Source organism: Anser cygnoides, chromosome 2 (assembly GCF_040182565.1).
Source record: "Anser cygnoides isolate HZ-2024a breed goose chromosome 2, Taihu_goose_T2T_genome, whole genome shotgun sequence".
Taxonomy (NCBI): domain Eukaryota; kingdom Metazoa; phylum Chordata; class Aves; order Anseriformes; family Anatidae; genus Anser; species Anser cygnoides.
In genome coordinates, this window is record NC_089874.1 from 64,168,238 (window position 1) to 64,193,588 (window position 25,351).

At 48.2% G+C, this 25,351-nt stretch overlaps 1 long non-coding RNA gene across 1 annotated transcript in view; it reads right to left on the minus strand.

Annotated features, from left to right (window-relative positions):
• Nucleotides 1-25,351, minus strand: part of LOC136790099 (uncharacterized) — a 219,571-nt gene that overhangs the window by 189,020 nt on the left and 5,200 nt on the right. Inside the window, exon 2 of the long non-coding RNA XR_010829359.1 lies at nucleotides 2,696-2,733. This is a non-coding gene — a long non-coding RNA (uncharacterized lncRNA). The remainder of the gene's footprint in view (nucleotides 1-2,695; nucleotides 2,734-25,351) is intronic.

A 25,351-nucleotide genomic window follows, 5' to 3' on the forward strand; every position in this document is an offset into this window, starting at 1 on the left:
CATTGAGTCCAGAGAGTGCACTGGCACAACTGGTGATGCACTTCAATGAGTCCAGAGAGTGCACTGACACCACTGGGGATGCAGTGCAGTGAGTCCAGAGAGTGCACTGGCACCACTGGGGATGCAGTGCAGTGAGTCCAGAGAGTGCACTGGCACCACTGGGGATGCACTGCAGTGAGTCCAGAGAGTACACTGGCACCACTGGGGATGCAGTGCAGTGAGTCCAGAGAGTTCACTGGCACCACTGGGGATGCAGTCCAGTGAGTCCAGTGAGTGCACTGGCACCACTGGGGATGCAGTGCAGTGACTGCAGAGAGTACACTGGCACTACCGGGGATTCACTGCAGTGAGTCCAGAGAGTGCACTGGCACCACCTGTGATGCAGTGCAGTGAGTCCAGTGAGTGCACTGGCACCACTGGGGATGCAGTGCTGTGACTCCAGAGAGCGCACTGGCACCACTGGGGATGCAGTGCAGTCAGTCCAGTGAGTGCACTGGCACCACTGGGGGTGCAGTACAGTGAGTCCAGAGAGTGCACTGACACCACTGGGGATGCACTGCAGTGAGTCCAGACAGTGCACTGGCACCACTGGGGATGCAGTGCAGTGAGTCCAGAGACTGCACTGGCACCACTGGGGATGCAGTGCAGTGAGACCAGAGAGTGCACTGGCACCACTGGGGATGCACTGCAGTGAGTCCAGAGAGTGCACTGGCACCACTGGGGGTGCGGTGCAGTGAGTCCAGAGAGTGCACTGTCACCACTGGGGATGCACTGCAGTGAGTCCAGAGAGTGCACTGGCACCACTGGGGATGCACTGCAGTGAGTCCAGAGAGTGCACTGGCACCACTGGGGCTGCAGTGCAGTGAGTCCAGAGAGTGCACTGGCACCACTGGGGATGCACTGCAGTGAGTCCAGAGATTGCACTGGCACCACTGGGGATGCAGTGCAGTGAGTCCAGAGAGTGCACTGGCACCACTGGGGATGCACTACAGTGAGTCCACAGAGTGCACTGGCACCACTGGGGATGCTCTGCAGTGAGTCCAGAGATTGCACTGGCACCACTGGGGATGCAGTGCAGTGACTCCAGTGAATGCACTGGCAGCACTGGGGATGCACTTCAGTGAGTCCAGAGAGTGCACTGGCACCACTGGGGATGCAGTGCAGTGAGTCCAGTGAGTGTACTGGCACCACTGGGGATGCACTTCAGTGAGTCCAGAGAGTGCACTGGCACCACTGGGGATGCAGTGCAGTGAGTCCAGAGAGTGCTCTGGCACCACTGGGGATGCACTGCAGTGAGTCCAGAGAGTGCACTAGCACCACTGGGGATGCAGTGCAGTGAATCCTGTGAGTACACTGGCACCACTGGGGATGCAGAGCAGTGAGTCCAGAGAGCTCACTGGCACCACTGGGGATGCACTGCAGTGAGTCCAGAGAGTGCACTGGCACCACTGGAGATGCATTACAGTGAGTCCAGTGAATGCACTGGCAGCACTGGTTATGCAGTTTAGTGAGTCCAGAGAGTGCACTGGCACCACTGGGGATGCACTTCAGTGAGTCCAGAGAGTGTACTGACACCACTGGGGATGCGGTGCAGTGAGTCCAGAGAGTGCACTGGCACCACTGGGGATGCAGTGCAGTGAGTCCAGAGAGTGCTCTGGCACCACTGGGGATGCACTGCAGTGAGTCCAGAGAGTGCACTGGCACCACTGTGCACTGGGGATGCAGTGCAGTGAGTCCAGAGAGTGCACTGGCACCACTGGGGATGCAGTGCAGTGAGTCCAGAGAGTGCACTGGTACCACTGGTGATGCAGTCCAGTGAGTCCAGTGAATGCACTGGCGCCACTGGGGATGCTGTGCAGTGAGTCCAGAGAGTGCACTGGCACCACCTGTGATGCCGTACAGTGTGTCCAGTGAGTGCACTGGCACCACTGGGGATGCCGTGCTGTGACTCCGGAGAGCGCACTGGCACCACTGGGGATGCAGTGCAGTGAGTCCAGAGAGTGCACTGGCACCACTGGGGATGCAGTGCAGTGAGTGCAGAGAGTGCAATGGCACCAATGGGGATGCACTTCAGTGAGTCCAGAGAGTGCACTGTCACCACTGGGGATGCAGTGCAGTGAGTCCAGAGATTGCACTGGCACCACTGGGGATGCAGTGCTGTGACTCCAGAGAGTGCACTGGCACCACTGGGGATGCAGTGCAGTGAGTCCAGAGAGTGCACTGGCACCACTGGGGATGCACTGCAGTGAGTCCAGAGAGTGCACTGGCACCACTGGGGATGCAGTGCAGTGAGTCCAGAGAGTGCACTGGCACCACTGGGGCTGCAGTGCAGTGAGTCCAGAGAGTGCACTGGCACCACTGGGGATGCACTGCAGTGAGTCCAGAGATTGCACTGGCACCACTGGGGATGCAGTGCAGTGAGTCCAGAGAGTGCACTGGCACCACTGGGGATGCACTACAGTGAGTCCACAGAGTGCACTGGCACCACTGGGGATGCTCTGCAGTGAGTCCAGAGATTGCACTGGCACCACTGGGGATGCAGTGCAGTGACTCCAGTGAATGCACTGGCAGCACTGGGGATGCACTTCAGTGAGTTCAGAGAGTGCACTTGCACCACTGGGGATGGGTTTCAAGCCAACTGCATTAACCGCTCATGCTTCTTTCTTATGAGACGTTAGTAAACCAATTACATAGCCTTGTCAAGACTAAATCACAGGTAAAAATCCTGTACATCTCATGTGGCCAACCACTCCCAACTAGGATTCCAAGAACCAGGAGGTTCGGTGAAAATAGGGCTAGTGCTATTAGAGGGGTGATTATTAGGGTAAGCCCTAAGCTGTCTTTCATGGAGAAGTGTGGGTGGAATGGGATTTTGTCGCAGTCTGATACGATTCCTAGTGGGTTATTTGAGCCTGATTCGTGTAGGAAGGTTAGGTGGACTAGGGTGATTCCTGCAATTAGGAAGGGCAGTAGGAAGTGGATGGCGAAGAATCGGGTTAAGGTTGGATTGTCTACTGAGAATCCTCCTCAGGCTCATTCTACTAGAGTTTGCCCAATGTACGGGATGGCTGAGAATAGGTTGGTGATTACGGTGGCCCCTCAGAATGACATTTGTCCTCATGGTAGGACATACCCTACGAAGGCAGTTGCTATTAGGGTGAGTAGGAGGATTACTCCTGTGTTTCAGGTTTCTTTGTATAGGTAGGAGCCGTAGTAGAGGCCTCGTCCGATGTGTAAGTAGATGCAGATAAAGAAGAGCGAAGCACCGTTGGCGTGGAGGTTGCGGATGAGCCATCCGTACTGGACGTCTCGGCATGTGTGAGCTACTGAGGAGAAGGCGAGTGAAGTGTCTGCGGTGTAGTGTATGGCTAGTAGCAGGCCTGTTAGGATTTGTGTGGCTAAGCAGATGGCTAGAAGGGAGCCGAAGTTTCATCAGGCAGAGATGTTGGAGCGGGCGGGTAGGTCGATTAGGGAGTTGTTGATTATTTTTAGTAGGGGATGGGATTTGCGGATGTTAGGGGCCATTAGTGAGTCTGTGTGTTATTAGGATTATTACCAGGATGGAGAGGGCGAAGGATCCTAGGTAGGCCTTAATTAGCCCTGTGTGTATTGAGGTTGCGGCTTTGCTTGCGGCTACTTGTAGTTCAGCAAGGCCCTCTGGCCCTATTTTTTTGAGTCAGGAGAGGTCGATCAAGTGTAGGGCAATGTTTTGTCCCTTTTCTAGTAGGTTTTTGGAGAAGAATCGGTGTACTAGGGGGTTGAAGTACCCTAATGCAGAGGAGAAGTTTATGAGGGGGGTTGGTTTGGGGTGAGTGAGGGTGTGTGTTATGTTCGATAGTTCTAGGGCTAGGATGATTCCTAGGATTGTTATGAGGATGGCAGCGGTTTTGGTGATAAGGGGTATGGTTATTGGGGGGGTTTTGGTTGGTGTGATGAAAGAGGTAATGATTATTCCTGCTGTAATGCTGCCTAGGGCGAGTCGGGTTAGGGGGGCGGTGATTAGTGGGTTGTTTTCGTTTATTGATACTATTGGGGGGATTCGGGTTTGTCCAGCTTGGACTAGGATGGTTATGCGGATGCTGTAGGTTGCGGTGAATGCTGTGGCTATAAGGGTTAGGAGTAGGGCTCAAGTATTTAGGTATGATGTGTTTAAGCTTTCGATGATGAGGTCTTTTGAGTAGAATCCGGCTAGGAATGGGGTTCCTATCAGCGCCAGGTTTCCGATGGTTAGGCAGGAAGTAGTGACTGGGAGTATTTTCTGTAGGCCTCCTATCTTTCGGATATCTTGTTCTCCGTTTAGGTTGTGGATGATAGACCCTGAGCATAGGAATAGTATGGCTTTAAAGAAGGCATGGGTTGAGATGTGTAGGAAGGCTAGTTGTGGGAGGTTTAGTCCGATAGTGACTATTATTAGTCCTAGTTGGCTGGATGTTGAGAAAGCAATGATTTTTTTGATGTCATTTTGGGTTAGGGCGCATGTGGCAGCGAATAGGGTTGATAGAGCACCTAGGCATAGGCAGGCAGTTAGGGCTGTCTGGTTGGTGGCTAGCAGGGGGTGCATGCGGATGAGCAGGAAGATTCCGGCTACTACTATGGTACTGGAGTGCAGTAGGGCTGATACTGGGGTGGGGCCTTCTATTGCTGCGGGCAGTCATGGGTGGAGTCCAAATTGGGCGGATTTTCCTGCGGCTGCGAGGATTAATCCTATGAGGGGGAGGATTGGGGTTTGGTGGGGGTGTACGGCTTGTTGGATCTCTCAGGTGTTGAATGTTGAAGCTAGTCATGCTATGCTCAGGATCAGTCCGATGTCTCCGATTCGGTTGTAGATTACGGCTCGTAGGGCGGCGGTGTTGGCATCTGCTCGGCCTTGTCATCAGCCGATGAGAAGGAAGGACATGATTCGTACTCCTTCCCAGCCTACGAATAGGAGGAATATGTTGTTTGCGGTTGTTAGGAGGAGTATGGCGACTAGGAATGTCAGTAGGTAGGTGAAAAATTTTGTTACGTATGGCTCTGAGGCCATGTATCATATGGCGAATTGTAGGATTGATCATGTTACAAATAGGGCGATTGGAAGAAATGTTATTGAGTATTGGTCTATTTTTAGGCTCAGGGGGATTTTAAAGTTTATAATGAATTTTCACTCCCAGTGGCAGGTGACAGATTCTACTCCCGAGTAGATGAATGCGGTTGTAGGGGCTAGGCTAATTAGGAATGCGGTTTTAACAGCGCGGGTGGTGGCTTGTGGGGTGTTTTTAAAGTTTTTAAATAGAAATGGCAGGATGATTGGGGTTAGGAGGATTGTCAGCGTGAGTAGTGTGAGGGAGTTGATTAGTAGTGTGGGGTTCACTACTTTTACTTGGATTTGCACCAAGATGGGTGGTTCCTAAGACCAGTGGATTGCTGTTATCCTTTAAAAGTAAGGGGGCTGAGGTTTTAGGCTCAGATGTAAGAGTTAGCAGCTCTTGTTGGTTAAACCCTCCCCTCGGCAGGTAAGAAGGTTTGAACTTCTATTCTTAGAATCACAGTCTAATGTTTGGTTTAAACTATACTTGCATGAGGGGATTCCGGAGATCAGTTCGGGTTTGAGGATTAGGAGGAATATTGGGATAATGTGGAGTGTTATGAGCAGGTGTTCTCGCGTGGTTGAGTTTTGCATAGATGTGATGTGGGAGGGGATTGAGCCTCGTTGGGTCATTAGTAGTATGAATAAGGTGTAGGAGGCGGTTAGTAGGGTTGCGATTCCTGTTAGGATGATCGTGAAGGCAGATCAGTTGAATAAGGTGATTATAATGGTTAGCTCTGCTATGAGGTTTGTTGTTGGGGGTAAGGCTATGTTTGTTAGATTGGCCAGCAATCATCAGGTAGCTATGAGTGGTAGGAGAGGTTGTAGGCCTCGTGTGAGTAGTAGAATTCGGCTGTGCGTACGTTCATAGTTTGTGTTGGCTAGGCAGAATAGTATGGAGGAAGTTAGTCCATGGGAAATTATTAGGATCATTGCCCCTGAGAATGATCAGTGGGTTTGGATTATTCCTGCGGCGATAACTAGGCCTATGTGGCTAACGGATGAATAAGCGATTAGTGATTTTAGGTCTGTCTGTCGTAGGCAGATTGAGCTAGTCATTAGGGCGCCTCATAGGGCCAGGGTTAGGAAGGGGTAGTGCAGGAGGTTGGACAGTGGGCCCATAAATAGAGTGACTCGTATAATTCCGTATCCTCCTAGCTTTAGTAGTAGGGCGGCGAGGAGTATTGAGCCTGCGATGGGTGCTTCTACGTGGGCTTTTGGCAGTCAGAGGTGTAGGCCGTATAGTGGGGCTTTTACTATGAATGCTATGAGCAGTGCTAGACCTGATAGTATTCCTGTCCATGAGGTGGATAGGGTTGGGTGGGTTAGTTGTAGGGTTGGCAGGTGCAGGGTGCCAATTTTCACGTATAGGTGTATGATTGTGATTAGCAGGGGTAGAGAGCTTACTAGCGTGTAGAATAGCAGGTAGATGCCAGCGCTTAGGCGTTCTGGTTGGTTCCCCCATCGGGTGATTAAGATTAGGGTGGGAATGAGGGTTGCTTCAAATGAGATGTAAAATAGTGCTAGTTCTGTGGTGGAAAAGGCTAGTAGGATGAATGGCTGGACTGCGACTAAGGTTGAGATAAAGATTCGTTTGCGTTGTAGGGGTTCTTGTTGCAGGTGGTTTTGGCTTGCTATGATTATGAGTGGGAGTAGTCAGCAGGATAGTACTAGGAGGGGGGATGAGATTTGGTCAATTCCTGTTCAGTTGGATAAAAATTTGTAGGGGTAGTAGGTTGGGATTAATCACTGTAGGCTTAGGGCAGCGATTAGGAGGCTGTATAAGGTGGTGTTAGTCCATAGAAATTTTGGTGGAGACAGCAGGGCTGTTGGAAGAAGTATGATTGTGGGTAGGATGATTTTTAGCATTGCAGGAGGTTTAGGTTGTGTAGATGGTCGGAGCCATGTGTGCGGGTGGAGGCTACTAGGATGGCCAGGCCTGTGCCCGCCTCACATGCTGAGAAGGTTAGCATGAGAATTGGTACCATGGTGAATGAGGAGACTTGGTTTTCGATGGATCATATTGATAGGCCTACGAATATCGATAATATTATGCTTTCAAGGCATAGTAGGGCGGATACTAGGTGGGTTCGGTGGAAGGCTAGTCCTAGTCCGCTGAAAATGAAGGCTGAGTAGAAGCTTAAATGTAGGGGCGACATAAGAAAGTTACAGGGTTGGCTGTAATCTGCTGGGTCGAAACCAGCTATCTTTTTGGTTAGACTAACTTTCTGTTATTCTGCTCATTCTAGGCCCCCTTGAATTCACTCGTAGGCCAGTCCGAGTGTTAGGAGAAGGAGGATCACTACAGTTCAGGTGAGGGTCATTAGGGGGGATTGGAGTTGGACGGCTCATGGCAGGGGGAGTAGGAGGGCGATTTCTAGGTCGAATAGGACGAACAGGATGGCTACTGAGGAAGAATCGGACTGAGAATGGTAATCGAGCAGATCCAAGTGGGTCGAATCCACATTCGTACGGTGAGAGTTTCTCTGAGTCGGGGTTTATTTGGGCGAGTCAGAAGTTTAATGCGGTTAGGGCGGCGCTTAGGATTGATGATAGGGCGAATATGAACATGAGTGCGTTCATTGCTCTCCTCTGGGTTTATACCAGATTCTAGAGATTGGAAGTCAATTGTAATTAATATACTAGAAGAGCAAGATCCTCATCAGTAGATGGTTATGTAGAGGAATAGTCAGATGACGTCTACGAAGTGTCAGTATCAGGCTGCTGCCTCGAATCCGAAGTGGTGGTCTGATGTAAAGTGGAACTTGATCAGTCGGAAGAGGCAGACGGTCAGGAAGGAGGATCCGATGATTACGTGGAGTCCGTGGAATCCAGTGGCAACGAAGAAGGTAGATCCGTAGACGCTATCAGCGATTGAGAATGGGGCTTCGTGGTATTCTATTGCTTGGGTCAACTATGTGGTATGAGTGTGCTTGGTGTGCCATTAGATGTTTTCTTGTAAGTATAGGCTTAGAAGGAGCACGAAGACGTAGGCCTGGATTATGGCTACTGCTACTTCTAGGATGGTTAGGAGTAGTAGGATGATTATTGTTAGGATGGATACTGCAGGAAGGGTGGGTATTAATGCAATGGAGGCTGTAGAGATGAGTTGGATGAGTAAGTGTCCTGCTGTAAGGTTGGCTGTAAGGCGGACTCCGAGGGCTAGGGGGCGGATTAGTAGGCTGGTTGTTTCGATCAGGATTAGTGCGGGGATTAGGGGTGTAGGGGTACCTTCGGGTAATAGGTGGGCTAAAGAGGCTGATGGTTGGTTTCGTAGGCCTGTTAGTAGTGTGGCGAGCCATAGTGGGAAGGCTAGGGCTATGTTCATAGATAGTTGGGTGGTTGGGGTGAATGTATATGGAAGGAGGCCTAGAAGGTTGATTGTAAGAAGTATGATTATTAGGGATGTAAATATTATGGCTCATTTGTGGCCATTTTTGTTGAGTGGGACTATTAGTTGTTTTGTGATTAGGTGAAGGAGTCATGTTTGGATAGTAGAAAGGTGGTTGTTGATTCATCGGTTGTTTGGGGACGGGAATAGTAGGGCTGGGAAGAGTAGGGATAGTAGGATTAAGGGGATGCCGAATAGATTGGGGCTGGAAAATTGGTCAAAGAAGCTTAGGTTCATGGTCAGGATCATGGTGTGGGTTTGGTAGTGAGGGAGGTCTTATTTGATGGGGGGTTGGTTGTGGTGAAGGCTAGTAGTTTTGGTTGGATGAGGAGTGCTAGGGTTAATCAGGTTATAATTATGATTGAAAATCATGGTGCGGGGTTAAGCTGTGGCATATCATTAAGGAGGGGGAAGTCCCTCTTTGGCTAGCTTAAAAGGCTAGTGCTGTTGCATAGCTTCTTAATGATTAGGATGATGATAGAAGGGACGATCAGGCCTCGAAATGTGGGAGTGGGGTTGATTCTACTACAATGGGTATGTAGCTGTGATTAGCCCCGCAAATTTCTGAGCATTGTCCGTAAAAAATCCCAGGCCGGGTGGTAATGAATGAAGTTTGGTTTAGTCGGCCTGGGATTGCGTCTGTTTTAACTCCGAGCGTTGGGACTGCTCAGGAGTGGAGTACGTCTCCTGCAGTAATGATCACGCGGATGGGGGATTCTATTGGGATAACTACGCGGTGGTCAACTTCTAGCAGTCGGAAGTGGCCGTTGGGTAAGTCTGGGGTGGGCACTATGTAGGAGTCGAATGATAGGTCTTTGAAGTCTGTGTATTCGTAGCTTCAGTATCATTGGTGGCCGATGGCTTTTAGGGTGAGGTCTGGTTCATCGATTTTGTCCATTATGTAGAGGATTTGTAGGGATGGGAGGGCGAGGAGTACCAGGACGATAGCAGGTAGGATTGTCCAGATCAGCTCTACTTCTTGGGCGTCTACAGCATTGGACGAGAGTTTTTCTGTTAGTATGTGGGCTAAAAGGTAGAGAACTAGGCTGCAGATAGCTAGGGCAACGATTAGGGCGTGGTCGTGGAATTCAACGAGTTCTTCTATGATGGGTGATGAGGCGTCTTGGAATCCTAGTTGGGAGTGGTTGGCCACATGAGATGTACAGGATTTTTACCTGTGATTTAGTCTTGACAAGGCTATGTAATTGGTTTACTAACGTCTCATAAGAAAGAAGCATGAGCGGTGAATGCAGTTGGCTTGAAACCAGCATGTGAGGGTTCGATTCCTTCCTTTCTTGTACTTGGACGAAGGCCGGTTCCTCGAAAGTATGGTATGGGGGAGGGCAGCCGTGGATTCATTCAACGTTTGTGGTAGTTAGTTCTGGTTGTAGGACTTTTCGTTTGGCCGAAAAGGCTTCTCAGATGATGAATATTAGTATGATTACGGCTACTATTGAGATTAGGGAGCCGATGGAGGAAATGGTGTTTCATAGTGTGTAGGCGTCGGGATAGTCCGAGTATCGTCGGGGTATTCCTGCTAGGCCTAGGAAGTGCTGGGGGAAGAACGTTAGGTTTACTCCTGTAAATATTACCCCGAAGTGGGCTTTTGCTCATGTTTGGTGTAGGGTAAACCCAGTGAGTAGTGGGAATCAGTGAGTAAATCCTGCTAGAATGGCAAAGACGGCGCCTATGGATAGGACGTAGTGGAAGTGGGCAACTACGTAGTACGTGTCGTGCAGGGCGATGTCTAGGGAAGAGTTTGCAAGAACGATTCCTGTTAATCCTCCGATGGTAAATAGGAAGATAAATCCTAGAGCTCATAGTATTGGGGGGGTCTCATTTGATTGTTCCTCCGTGCAGGGTGGCTAGTCAGCTAAATACTTTGATTCCGGTAGGGATGGCAATGATTATAGTGGCTGATGTAAAGTAGGCTCGGGTATCAACGTCTATTCCTACTGTAAACATGTGGTGAGCTCAGACGATGAATCCTAGGAAGCCGATGGATAGTATGGCTCAGACTATTCCCATGTAGCCGAAGGGCTCCTTTTTGCCTGAGTAGTACGTGACTACGTGTGAGATGATTCCGAACCCCGGTAGGATCAGAATATAGACTTCTGGGTGTCCGAAGAATCAGAATAGGTGTTGGTACAGGATTGGGTCTCCTCCTCCAGCGGGGTCGAAGAATGTGGTGTTTAGGTTTCGATCAGTTAGTAATATTGTAATACCGGCGGCGAGTACGGGGAGTGATAGAAGGAGTAGGATGGCGGTAATTAGTACGGATCAGACAAATAGTGGGGTTTGGTATTGTGAGAGTGCGGGGGGTTTTATGTTGATGGCTGTGGTGATAAAGTTGATGGCCCCAAGGATGGAGGAGATACCGGCTAAGTGGAGTGAGAAGATAGCCAGGTCTACTGAAGCTCCGGCGTGGGCAAGGTTACCTGCTAGGGGAGGGTAGACAGTTCAGCCTGTGCCGGCGCCAGCTTCTACAGTGGATGAGGCTAGTAGGAGGAGGAATGATGGGGGGAGGAGTCAAAAGCTTATGTTGTTTATTCGCGGGAATGCTATGTCGGGGGCACCGATTATGAGGGGGACTAATCAGTTGCCGAATCCTCCGATCATGATGGGTATGACTATAAAGAAGATTATTACAAAGGCGTGAGCGGTAACGATTACATTGTAAATTTGGTCGTCGCCTAGGAGAGTTCCTGGTTGTCCTAGTTCTGCGCGGATTAATAGGCTGAGTGCGGTGCCGACTATTCCTGCTCATGCCCCGAAGATGAGGTACAGGGTGCCAATATCCTTATGGTTAGTGGAAAATAGTCATCGGTTGATGAAGGTGACGGGTAAGATGGCTGAGTGTTGAAGCGTTAGGCTGTAGTCCTTTTTACAGAGGTTTAATTCCTCTTCTTATCGGCTCTGTAGTGAAATTCATGTTGAGTTGCAAGCTCATCGATGCGCACTAGGGTGCGTCAGGGTCTTTGTAGGCAGAAGCCAATTGGTTTAGGCATTTAGCTGTTAACTAGAGTTTTGTGGGATCGAAGCCCATCTGTCTAGGGAGGCTTTAGCTTAATTAAAGCGTCTGACTTGCATTCAGAAGATACAGGTTAATATTCTGTAAGTCTTAATGTGCAGAAACTAAGAGGGTTTAACTCTTATTTAAGGCTTTGAAGGCCTTCGGTTTGGGGTGTTATCCTAAGTTTCTAGACAATGGCATGTATTATTGGGGACAGGGGAAGTAAGAGGATTGATAGTGAGGCAAGGACCGCAGTAGGTGTGCTTGGGGCTTTGCTAGTGTATCATTGTTTTATGTGGTTAGAGGAGTTGGGGGGAAGGGTAATTGTTGAGTGGTATGCGAGGCGTAGGTAGAAGAAGAGGCTGAGCAGTGATAGCATGGCAATTGCCATGGCTGCTGGTGTTATTTCCTGTTTAGTTAGTTCTTGGATGATAAGTCACTTTGGTATAAAGCCTGTTAATGGGGGGAGGCCTGCTAGGGATAAAAGTACTAGTATTAGGGTGGCGTTTAGCACTGGGGTTTTTGTTCATGAGGTTGTGATCATGGATAGGTTAAGGGCTTTGATTTTGTTAAGGGCTGGGAATACGGCTGATGTTATGATTGTGTATAGGTAGAAGGTAAGTAAGGCCAATTTGGGGCTGTAAACTAGGATGATGGCGATTCAGCCTAAGTGGGAGATGGACGAGAAGGCTAGGATTTTGCGTGTTTGTGTTTTGTTCAGTCCTATTCAGCCTCCTAGTGCTGTTGAGGCTAGGGCCATGGCGGTGAGTAGAGCTGGGTCGAGGGATTTGGATGTTAGTAGGAGCAGGGTTAGTGGGGGGAATTTTATGAGGGTCGAGAGTAGCAGGGCTGTTATTAGTGGCGATCCTTGTAGTACTTCTGGGAATCAGAAGTGAAATGGCACTAGGCCCAGTTTAATAGCGATTGCTGCTGTCAGTAGTAGACAGGAGGTTGGGTGGTTTATTTGTGTGATGTCTCATTGGCCGGTGACTCAGGCATTGGTTATGCTAGAGAATAGGACCAGGGCGGAAGCAGCTGCTTGGGTTAGGAAGTATTTCGTTGCGGCTTCTACTGCTCGTGGGTGGTGGGATTTGGCAATTAGGGGAATGATGGCTAGTGCGTTGATCTCCAGTCCTGTCCAGGCCAGAACTCAGTGGTTGCTGGAAATTGTGATTGTGGTGCCCAAGATGAGGCTGAAGGTTATGATTGGGGTCGCGTAAGGGTTCATTAGTAGAGGAGGGGGTTAAACCATCATTTTCGGTGTATGGGCCCGATAGCTTGATTAGCTGACTCTACTAGAAAATAATATAAGGGAAGTATGGAGAATTTTGATTTCTCTTGTGTGGGTTCAATTCCTACTTTTCTAAGGTCAACAGGAAATGAGAGGGCTGTTATACCTCTATGTTCACTTTATCATAGTGACCCTTTGTAGTTCAGGCACATTTCCTTATGTAAGGAGGTAGGCCTGCATAGCAGATAGGTATGCTGATGTGTCAGAGGCACAGAGCTAGTGTGAGGGGTAGGAAGTTTTTTCATAGTAGGTGCATTAGTTGGTCATATCGGAATCGTGGGTATGAAGCTCGGACCCATAAGAAACCAGAAGATAGTAGGAGGACTTTTGTGGCTAGGATGACGGGGAATAGTTCTGTGGGTGGCCCTAGGGCGCTTGGGTTTAGGAATATGATGGCTGTAAGTGTATTTATTAGCATAATGTTCGCATATTCAGCTAGGAAGAATAAGGCGAAGGGTCCTGCGGCGTATTCAACGTTAAACCCTGAGACTAGCTCAGATTCGCCCTCTGTGAGGTCAAAAGGAGCTCGGTTTGTCTCTGCTAGGGTGGATACGTATCATATTATTGCTAGGGGTCATGAGGAGAAAATGAAGTATAGAGGCTCCTGTGCGATGGCAAAGGAGCTGAGTGTGTAGCTTCCGCTTAGTATGATTATTGATAGCAGGATTATGGCCAGTGTCACTTCGTATGAAATGGTCTGTGCTACTGCCCGTAGGGCTCCGATTAGTGCGTATTTTGAGTTCGAGGCTCAGCCTGATCATAGGACTGAGTAGACGGCTAGGCTTGACATGGCTATTAGGAGGAGAACTCCGAGGTTTAGATCTGCTAGGGGAAATGGGAGTGGTAGTGGTGCTCAAGTGGTGAGGGCTAGGACAAGGGCTAGTATTGGTATCAGAATGAATAGAAGTGGGGAAGAGGTAGAGGGTCGGATGGGCTCTTTGGTAAATAGTTTCAGTCCGTCCGCAAATGGTTGAAGTAGGCCAAAAGGCCCGACAACGTTAGGGCCTTTGCGGGATTGTATGTAGCTTAGGATTTTCCGTTCTACTAGGGTTAGGAAGGCTACGGCAATCAGGATTGGGATGATGTATAGGAGGGATATAATGAGGCAGCTTAGTGTTGTTATTTGAATCATGGGTGAAGCTAGGGAGAGGATTTGAACCTCTGGGGAAAGGGCTTAAGCCTTCTGCACTTGCCGGGCTCTGCCACTCTAGCTGGTCCTTTTCTAGGATTGAAAGTGGTGGGGGAAGGCCCTCTTCACGGTTTAGTTGGTTTCACTGCTTAGAGGGGGGGGGGCGTGCTTGTGGTATTGGCCCCACTTTCCCGGTCCTTTCGTACTGGGGAGAGTGTGTCATAGATAGAAACCGACCTGGATTGCTCCGGTCTGAACTCAGATCACGTAGGACTGTTAATCGTTGAACAAACGAACCCTTAATAGCGGCTGCACCATTAGGATGTCCTGATCCAACATCGAGGTCGTAAACCCCCCTGTCGATATGGGCTCTTGAGGGGGATTGCGCTGTTATCCCTGGGGTAGCTTGGTCCATTAATCAATTATATTGGGTCTGGTCACTGTTAGCACTTTGAGGGGTAGCTCTAGGTAAAGAGGTATGGTCTTGTTTTTGGAGGATTTGTTCTCCTCCAAGGTCGCCCCAACCGAAAAATATCGACCAGGCTCTGCGATGGTAGTGGCCCCAGTGGGGTTGATTGAGGATTCGCGGTGGTCGTTGATTTTTAAGTTCCACAGGGTCTTCTCGTCTTATGTTCACATCCCCGCTTTTGCACGGGGAGATCAATTTCACTGATTATCTGTGAGAGACAGTTAAGACCTCGTTTAGCCATTCATACAAGTCTCGATTTATGGGACAATTGATTGCGCTACCTTTGCACGGTTAGGATACCGCGGCCGTTAAACCTAAGTCACCGGGCAGGCATCACCTTCAATACTTGTTTAATTTGCTGAAGGCTATGTTTTTGGTAAACAGTCGGGCCTTATTAATTTGCCGAGTTCCTTTCACAGATTTTAATCGCTCTTATAGGCGCTCCTGAGTCGGGTTAACAGGGTTAGTTAATACGTGGTCTTGTAGGGGTTTTTGTATCTGTCTAGGTCTGTTAATAATGTTTCTATGTAAGCTTGCGCCGTTAGAGGGGTGTGGCCCTGTACATGAGGGGCCTAGGATGATTCCTAGGATTGTTATGAGGATGGCAGCGGTTTTGGTGATAAGGGGTATGGTTATTGGGGGGGTTTTGGTTGGTGTGATGAAAGAGGTAATGATTATTCCTGCTGTAATGCTGCCTAGGGCGAGTCGGGTTAGGGGGGCGGTGATTAGTGGGTTGTTTTCGTTTATTGATACTATTGGGGGGATTCGGGTTTGTCCAGCTTGGACTAGGATGGTTATGCGGATGCTGTAGGTTGCGGTGAATGCTGTGGCTATAAGGGTTAGGAGTAGGGCTCAAGTATTTAGGTATGATGTGTTTAAGCTTTCGATGATGAGGTCTTTTGAGTAGAATCCGGCTAGGAATGGGGTTCCTATCAGCGCCAGGTTTCCGATGGTTAGGCAGGAAGTAGTGACTGGGAGTATTTTCTGTAGGCCTCCTATCTTTCGGATATCTTGTTCTCCGTTTAGGTTGTGGATGATAGACCCTGAGCATAGGAATAGTATGGCTTTAAAGAAGGCATGGGTTGAGATGTGTAGGAAGGCTAGTTGTGGGAGGTTTAGTCCGATAGTGACTATTATTAGTCCTAGTTGGCTGGATGTTGAGAAAGCAATGATTTTTTTGATGTCATTTTGGGTTAGGGCGCATGTGGCAGCGAATAGGGTTGATAGAGCACCTAGGCATAGGCAGGCAGTTAGGGCTGTCTGGTTGGTGGCTAGCAGGGGGTGCATGCGGATGAGCAGGAAGATTCCGGCTACTACTATGGTACTGGAGTGCAGTAGGGCTGATACTGGGGTGGGGCCTTCTATTGCTGCGGGCAGTCATGGGTGGAGTCCAAATTGGGCGGATTTTCCTGCGGCTGCGAGGATTAATCCTATGAGGGGGAGGATTGGGGTTTGGTGGGGGTGTACGGCTTGTTGGATCTCTCAGGTGTTGAATGTTGAAGCTAGTCATGCTATGCTCAGGATCAGTCCGATGTCTCCGATTCGGTTGTAGATTACGGCTCGTAGGGCGGCGGTGTTGGCATCTGCTCGGCCTTGTCATCAGCCGATGAGAAGGAAGGACATGATTCGTACTCCTTCCCAGCCTACGAATAGGAGGAATATGTTGTTTGCGGTTGTTAGGAGGAGTATGGCGACTAGGAATGTCAGTAGGTAGGTGAAAAATTTTGTTACGTATGGCTCTGAGGCCATGTATCATATGGCGAATTGTAGGATTGATCATGTTACAAATAGGGCGATTGGAAGAAATGTTATTGAGTATTGGTCTATTTTTAGGCTCAGGGGGATTTTAAAGTTTATAATGAATTTTCACTCCCAGTGGCAGGTGACAGATTCTACTCCCGAGTAGATGAATGCGGTTGTAGGGGCTAGGCTAATTAGGAATGCGGTTTTAACAGCGCGGGTGGTGGCTTGTGGGGTGTTTTTAAAGTTTTTAAATAGAAATGGCAGGATGATTGGGGTTAGGAGGATTGTCAGCGTGAGTAGTGTGAGGGAGTTGATTAGTAGTGTGGGGTTCACTACTTTTACTTGGATTTGCACCAAGATGGGTGGTTCCTAAGACCAGTGGATTGCTGTTATCCTTTAAAAGTAAGGGGGCTGAGGTTTTAGGCTCAGATGTAAGAGTTAGCAGCTCTTGTTGGTTAAACCCTCCCCTCGGCAGGTAAGAAGGTTTGAACTTCTATTCTTAGAATCACAGTCTAATGTTTGGTTTAAACTATACTTGCATGAGGGGATTCCGGAGATCAGTTCGGGTTTGAGGATTAGGAGGAATATTGGGATAATGTGGAGTGTTATGAGCAGGTGTTCTCGCGTGGTTGAGTTTTGCATAGATGTGATGTGGGAGGGGATTGAGCCTCGTTGGGTCATTAGTAGTATGAATAAGGTGTAGGAGGCGGTTAGTAGGGTTGCGATTCCTGTTAGGATGATCGTGAAGGCAGATCAGTTGAATAAGGTGATTATAATGGTTAGCTCTGCTATGAGGTTTGTTGTTGGGGGTAAGGCTATGTTTGTTAGATTGGCCAGCAATCATCAGGTAGCTATGAGTGGTAGGAGAGGTTGTAGGCCTCGTGTGAGTAGTAGAATTCGGCTGTGCGTACGTTCATAGTTTGTGTTGGCTAGGCAGAATAGTATGGAGGAAGTTAGTCCATGGGAAATTATTAGGATCATTGCCCCTGAGAATGATCAGTGGGTTTGGATTATTCCTGCGGCGATAACTAGGCCTATGTGGCTAACGGATGAATAAGCGATTAGTGATTTTAGGTCTGTCTGTCGTAGGCAGATTGAGCTAGTCATTAGGGCGCCTCATAGGGCCAGGGTTAGGAAGGGGTAGTGCAGGAGGTTGGACAGTGGGCCCATAAATAGAGTGACTCGTATAATTCCGTATCCTCCTAGCTTTAGTAGTAGGGCGGCGAGGAGTATTGAGCCTGCGATGGGTGCTTCTACGTGGGCTTTTGGCAGTCAGAGGTGTAGGCCGTATAGTGGGGCTTTTACTATGAATGCTATGAGCAGTGCTAGACCTGATAGTATTCCTGTCCATGAGGTGGATAGGGTTGGGTGGGTTAGTTGTAGGGTTGGCAGGTGCAGGGTGCCAATTTTCACGTATAGGTGTATGATTGTGATTAGCAGGGGTAGAGAGCTTACTGGCGTGTAGAATAGCAGGTAGATGCCAGCGCTTAGGCGTTCTGGTTGGTTCCCCCATCGGGTGATTAAGATTAGGGTGGGAATGAGGGTTGCTTCAAATGAGATGTAAAATAGTGCTAGTTCTGTGGTGGAAAAGGCTAGTAGGATGAATGGCTGGACTGCGACTAAGGTTGAGATAAAGATTCGTTTGCGTTGTAGGGGTTCTTGTTGCAGGTGGTTTTGGCTTGCTATGATTATGAGTGGGAGTAGTCAGCAGGATAGTACTAGGAGGGGGGATGAGATTTGGTCAATTCCTGTTCAGTTGGATAAAAATTTGTAGGGGTAGTAGGTTGGGATTAATCACTGTAGGCTTAGGGCAGCGATTAGGAGGCTGTATAAGGTGGTGTTAGTCCATAGAAATTTTGGTGGAGACAGCAGGGCTGTTGGAAGAAGTATGATTGTGGGTAGGATGATTTTTAGCATTGCAGGAGGTTTAGGTTGTGTAGATGGTCGGAGCCATGTGTGCGGGTGGAGGCTACTAGGATGGCCAGGCCTGTGCCCGCCTCACACGCTGAGAAGGTTAGCATGAGAATTGGTACCATGGTGAATGAGGAGACTTGGTTTTCGATGGATCATATTGATAGGCCTACGAATATCGATAATATTATGCTTTCAAGGCATAGTAGGGCGGATACTAGGTGGGTTCGGTGGAAGGCTAGTCCTAGTCCGCTGAAAATGAAGGCTGAGTAGAAGCTTAAATGTAGGGGCGACATAAGAAAGTTACAGGGTTGGCTGTAATCTGCTGGGTCGAAACCAGCTATCTTTTTGGTTAGACTAACTTTCTGTTATTCTGCTCATTCTAGGCCCCCTTGAATTCACTCGTAGGCCAGTCCGAGTGTTAGGAGAAGGAGGATCACTACAGTTCAGGTGAGGGTCATTAGGGGGGATTGGAGTTGGACGGCTCATGGCAGGGGGAGTAGGAGGGCGATTTCTAGGTCGAATAGGACGAACAGGATGGCTACTGAGGAAGAATCGGACTGAGAATGGTAATCGAGCAGATCCAAGTGGGTCGAATCCACATTCGTACGGTGAGAGTTTCTCTGAGTCGGGGTTTATTTGGGCGAGTCAGAAGTTTAATGCGGTTAGGGCGGCGCTTAGGATTGATGATAGGGCGAATATGAACATGAGTGCGTTCATTGCTCTCCTCTGGGTTTATACCAGATTCTAGAGATTGGAAGTCAATTGTAATTAATATACTAGAAGAGCAAGATCCTCATCAGTAGATGGTTATGTAGAGGAATAGTCAGATGACGTCTACGAAGTGTCAGTATCAGGCTGCTGCCTCGAATCCGAAGTGGTGGTCTGATGTAAAGTGGAACTTGATCAGTCGGAAGAGGCAGACGGTCAGGAAGGAGGATCCGATGATTACGTGGAGTCCGTGGAATCCAGTGGCAACGAAGAAGGTAGATCCGTAGACGCTATCGGCGATTGAGAATGGGGCTTCGTGGTATTCTATTGCTTGGGTCAACTATGTGGTATGAGTGTGCTTGGTGTGCCATTAGATGTTTTCTTGTAAGTATAGGCTTAGAAGGAGCACGAAGACGTAGGCCTGGATTATGGCTACTGCTACTTCTAGGATGGTTAGGAGTAGTAGGATGATTATTGTTAGGATGGATACTGCAGGAAGGGTGGGTATTAATGCAATGGAGGCTGTAGAGATGAGTTGGATGAGTAAGTGTCCTGCTGTAAGGTTGGCTGTAAGGCGGACTCCGAGGGCTAGGGGGCGGATTAGTAGGCTGGTTGTTTCGATCAGGATTAGTGCGGGGATTAGGGGTGTAGGGGTACCTTCGGGTAATAGGTGGGCTAAAGAGGCTGATGGTTGGTTTCGTAGGCCTGTTAGTAGTGTGGCGAGCCATAGTGGGAAGGCTAGGGCTATGTTCATAGATAGTTGGGTGGTTGGGGTGAATGTATATGGAAGGAGGCCTAGAAGGTTGATTGTAAGAAGTATGATTATTAGGGATGTAAATATTATGGCTCATTTGTGGCCATTTTTGTTGAGTGGGACTATTAGTTGTTTTGTGATTAGGTGAAGGAGTCATGTTTGGATAGTAGAAAGGCGGTTGTTGATTCATCGGTTGTTTGGGGACGGGAATAGTAGGGCTGGGAAGAGTAGGGATAGTAGGATTAAGGGGATGCCGAATAGATTGGGGCTGGAAAATTGGTCAAAGAAGCTTAGGTTCATGGTCAGGATCATGGTGTGGGTTTGGTAGTGAGGGAGGTCTTATTTGATGGGGGGTTGGTTGTGGTGAAGGCTAGTAGTTTTGGTTGGATGAGGAGTGCTAGGGTTAATCAGGTTATAATTATGATTGAAAATCATGGTGCGGGGTTAAGCTGTGGCATATCATTAAGGAGGGGGAAGTCCCTCTTTGGCTAGCTTAAAAGGCTAGTGCTGTTGCATAGCTTCTTAATGATTAGGATGATGATAGAAGGGACGATCAGGCCTCGAAATGTGGGAGTGGGGTTGATTCTACTACAATGGGTATGTAGCTGTGATTAGCCCCGCAAATTTCTGAGCATTGTCCGTAAAAAATCCCAGGCCGGGTGGTAATGAATGAAGTTTGGTTTAGTCGGCCTGGGATTGCGTCTGTTTTAACTCCGAGCGTTGGGACTGCTCAGGAGTGGAGTACGTCTCCTGCAGTAATGATCACGCGGATGGGGGATTCTATTGGGATAACTACGCGGTGGTCAACTTCTAGCAGTCGGAAGTGGCCGTTGGGTAAGTCTGGGGTGGGCACTATGTAGGAGTCGAATGATAGGTCTTTGAAGTCTGTGTATTCGTAGCTTCAGTATCATTGGTGGCCGATGGCTTTTAGGGTGAGGTCTGGTTCATCGATTTTGTCCATTATGTAGAGGATTTGTAGGGATGGGAGGGCGAGGAGTACCAGGACGATAGCAGGTAGGATTGTCCAGATCAGCTCTACTTCTTGGGCGTCTACAGCATTGGACGAGAGTTTTTCTGTTAGTATGTGGGCTAAAAGGTAGAGAACTAGGCTGCAGATAGCTAGGGCAACGATTAGGGCGTGGTCGTGGAATTCAACGAGTTCTTCTATGATGGGTGATGAGGCGTCTTGGAATCCTAGTTGGGAGTGGTTGGCCACATGAGATGTACAGGATTTTTACCTGTGATTTAGTCTTGACAAGGCTATGTAATTGGTTTACTAACGTCTCATAAGAAAGAAGCATGAGCGGTTAATGCAGTTGGCTTGAAACCAGCATGTGAGGGTTCGATTCCTTCCTTTCTTGTACTTGGACGAAGGCCGGTTCCTCGAAAGTATGGTATGGGGGAGGGCAGCCGTGGATTCATTCAACGTTTGTGGTAGTTAGTTCTGGTTGTAGGACTTTTCGTTTGGCCGAAAAGGCTTCTCAGATGATGAATATTAGTATGATTACGGCTACTATTGAGATTAGGGAGCCGATGGAGGAAATGGTGTTTCATAGTGTGTAGGCGTCGGGATAGTCCGAGTATCGTCGGGGTATTCCTGCTAGGCCTAGGAAGTGCTGGGGGAAGAACGTTAGGTTTACTCCTGTAAATATTACCCCGAAGTGGGCTTTTGCTCATGTTTGGTGTAGGGTAAACCCAGTGAGTAGTGGGAATCAGTGAGTAAATCCTGCTAGAATGGCAAAGACGGCGCCTATGGATAGGACGTAGTGGAAGTGGGCAACTACGTAGTACGTGTCGTGCAGGGCGATGTCTAGGGAAGAGTTTGCAAGAACGATTCCTGTTAATCCTCCGATGGTAAATAGGAAGATAAATCCTAGAGCTCATAGTATTGGGGGGGTCTCATTTGATTGTTCCTCCGTGCAGGGTGGCTAGTCAGCTAAATACTTTGATTCCGGTAGGGATGGCAATGATTATAGTGGCTGATGTAAAGTAGGCTCGGGTATCAACGTCTATTCCTACTGTAAACATGTGGTGAGCTCAGACGATGAATCCTAGGAAGCCGATGGATAGTATGGCTCAGACTATTCCCATGTAGCCGAAGGGCTCCTTTTTGCCTGAGTAGTACGTGACTACGTGTGAGATGATTCCGAACCCCGGTAGGATCAGAATATAGACTTCTGGGTGTCCGAAGAATCAGAATAGGTGTTGGTACAGGATTGGGTCTCCTCCTCCAGCGGGGTCGAAGAATGTGGTGTTTAGGTTTCGATCAGTTAGTAATATTGTAATACCGGCGGCGAGTACGGGGAGTGATAGAAGGAGTAGGATGGCGGTAATTAGTACGGATCAGACAAATAGTGGGGTTTGGTATTGTGAGAGTGCGGGGGGTTTTATGTTGATGGCTGTGGTGATAAAGTTGATGGCCCCAAGGATGGAGGAGATACCGGCTAAGTGGAGTGAGAAGATAGCCAGGTCTACTGAAGCTCCGGCGTGGGCAAGGTTACCTGCTAGGGGAGGGTAGACAGTTCAGCCTGTGCCGGCGCCAGCTTCTACAGTGGATGAGGCTAGTAGTAGGAGGAATGATGGGGGGAGGAGTCAAAAGCTTATGTTGTTTATTCGCGGGAATGCTATGTCAGGGGCACCGATTATGAGGGGGACTAATCAGTTGCCGAATCCTCCGATCATGATGGGTATGACTATAAAGAAGATTATTACAAAGGCGTGAGCGGTAACGATTACATTGTAAATTTGGTCGTCGCCTAGGAGAGTTCCTGGTTGTCCTAGTTCTGCGCGGATTAATAGGCTGAGTGCGGTGCCGACTATTCCTGCTCATGCCCCGAAGATGAGGTACAGGGTGCCAATATCCTTATGGTTAGTGGAAAATAGTCATCGGTTGATGAAGGTGACGGGTAAGATGGCTGAGTGTTGAAGCGTTAGGCTGTAGTCCTTTTTACAGAGGTTTAATTCCTCTTCTTATCGGCTCTGTAGTGAAATTCATGTTGAGTTGCAAGCTCATCGATGCGCACTAGGGTGCGTCAGGGTCTTTGTAGGCAGAAGCCAATTGGTTTAGGCATTTAGCTGTTAACTAGAGTTTTGTGGGATCGAAGCCCATCTGTCTAGGGAGGCTTTAGCTTAATTAAAGCGTCTGACTTGCATTCAGAAGATACAGGTTAATATTCTGTAAGTCTTAATGTGCAGAAACTAAGAGGGTTTAACTCTTATTTAAGGCTTTGAAGGCCTTCGGTTTGGGGTGTTATCCTAAGTTTCTAGACAATGGCATGTATTATTGGGGACAGGGGAAGTAAGAGGATTGATAGTGAGGCAAGGACCGCAGTAGGTGTGCTTGGGGCTTTGCTAGTGTATCATTGTTTTATGTGGTTAGAGGAGTTGGGGGGAAGGGTAATTGTTGAGTGGTATGCGAGGCGTAGGTAGAAGAAGAGGCTGAGCAGTGATAGCATGGCAATTGCCATGGCTGCTGGTGTTATTTCCTGTTTAGTTAGTTCTTGGATGATAAGTCACTTTGGTATAAAGCCTGTTAATGGGGGGAGGCCTGCTCATAGGAAGATTAATCATCCCTTCCATGACATCATCGGAACGATGTATATATACACACAAACACATACAAAATAACTTAAACTTATTAGAGAAACTCCAGTACTAAAAATAGTAAACACAAGCAATAATTTCATATACTTCACTCTCACTCACCACTCAACTATCAGCTAACCACACCCCCGTCCACATAGCTTAACACAAAGCATGGCACTGAAGTTGCCAAGATGGCATAAAACATGCCTGCGGACAAAAGACTTAGTCCTAACCTTACGGTTGGTTTTTGCTAAATATATACATGCAAGTATCCGCGCCCCAGTGTAAACGCCCTCGACCACCTACCCCCATACAGGCCTTGAGGAGCGGGTATCAGGCACACCCAAGTAGTAGCCCAAGACGCCTCGCTAAGCCACGCCCCCACGGGTATTCAGCAGTAATTAACATTAAGCAATGAGTGCAAACTTGACTTAGTTATAGCAACAGCCTAACTTCAAGGGTTGGTAAATCTTGTGCCAGCCACCGCGGTCATACAAGAAACCCAAATCAACCGTCCTATTGACACGGCGTAAAGAGTGGTAAAATGCCTATCCTAGCTAACTAAGATCAAAATGCAACTGAGCTGTCATAAGCCCAAGATGCACCTAAACACACCATTAAGATGATCTTAGGAACTAACGACTGATTTAAACCCACGAAAGCCAGGGCCCAAACTGGGATTAGATACCCCACTATGCCTGGCCCTAAATCTTGATACTTACTTTACCGAAGTATCCGCCAGAGAACTACGAGCACAAACGCTTAAAACTCTAAGGACTTGGCGGTGCCCCAAACCCACCTAGAGGAGCCTGTTCTACAATCGATAATCCCCGATTAACCCAACCACCCCTTGCCAACACAGCCTACATACCGCCGTCGCCAGCCCACCTCGAATGAGAGCACAACAGTGGACACAATAGCACCCCGCTAATAAGACAGGTCAAGGTATAGCCTATGGAGTGGAAGAAATGGGCTACATTCCCTATTCATAGGGCACACGGAAAGAAGCGTGAAACCACTTCTGGAAGGCGGATTTAGCAGTAAAGTGGGACAATAGAGCTTACTTTAAGCCGGCCCTGGGGCACGTACATACCGCCCGTCACCCTCCTCAAAAGCCACATCCCACATAACTAATACCATAAATACGCTGAAGATGAGGTAAGTCGTAACAAGGTAAGTGTACCGGAAGGTGTACTTAGAATATCAAGACGTAGCTATAACACCAAAGCACTCAGCTTACACCTGAAAGATATCTACTAGACCGGATCGTCTTGAAGCCCCCCCTCTAGCTCAACCACACAAATAGTACACCAAAACTAAAGAATTTACTAAACTAATTAAACTAAAGCATTTTACAGTCTTAGTATAGGCGATAGAAAAGACACTTAGACGCGATAGAGACCCCAGTACCGTAAGGGAAAGATGAAATAGCAGTGAAACAATCAAAGCGACAGACAGCAAAGATCAACCCTTGTACCTTTTGCATCATGGTTTAGCGAGAACAACCAAGCAAAGTGAACTAAAGTTTGCCCCCCCGAAACCCAAGCGAGCTACTTTCAAGCAGTTAAAGAGAGCGAACCCGTCTCTGTTGCAAAAGAGTGGGATGACTTGTCAGTAGAGGTGAAAAGCCAACCGAGCTGGGTGATAGCTGGTTACCTGTGAAACGAATCTAAGTTCCCCCTTAATCCTCCCTACCGGACATCCTGAACCCTAATGAGATGATTAAGAGCTATTTAATGGAGGGACAGCTCCATTAAAAAAGGACACAACCTCGACTAGCGGATAATTCTTACTACTGATCCTACCGTGGGCCCTAAAGCAGCCATCAAAAAAGAGTGCGTCAAAGCTCCACCACCTAAAAATACCAAAATAAGATGATTCCCTTATCACAAACAGGTCAACCTATGAATATAGGAGAATTAATGCTAAAATAAGTAACTCAGGGCCACACCCCTCTAACGGCGCAAGCTTACATAGAAACATTATTAACAGACCTAGACAGATACAAAAACCCCTACAAGACCACGTATTAACTAACCCTGTTAACCCGACTCAGGAGCGCCTATAAGAGCGATTAAAATCTGTGAAAGGAACTCGGCAAATTAATAAGGCCCGACTGTTTACCAAAAACATAGCCTTCAGCAAATTAAACAAGTATTGAAGGTGATGCCTGCCCGGTGACTTAGGTTTAACGGCCGCGGTATCCTAACCGTGCAAAGGTAGCGCAATCAATTGTCCCATAAATCGAGACTTGTATGAATGGCTAAACGAGGTCTTAACTGTCTCTCA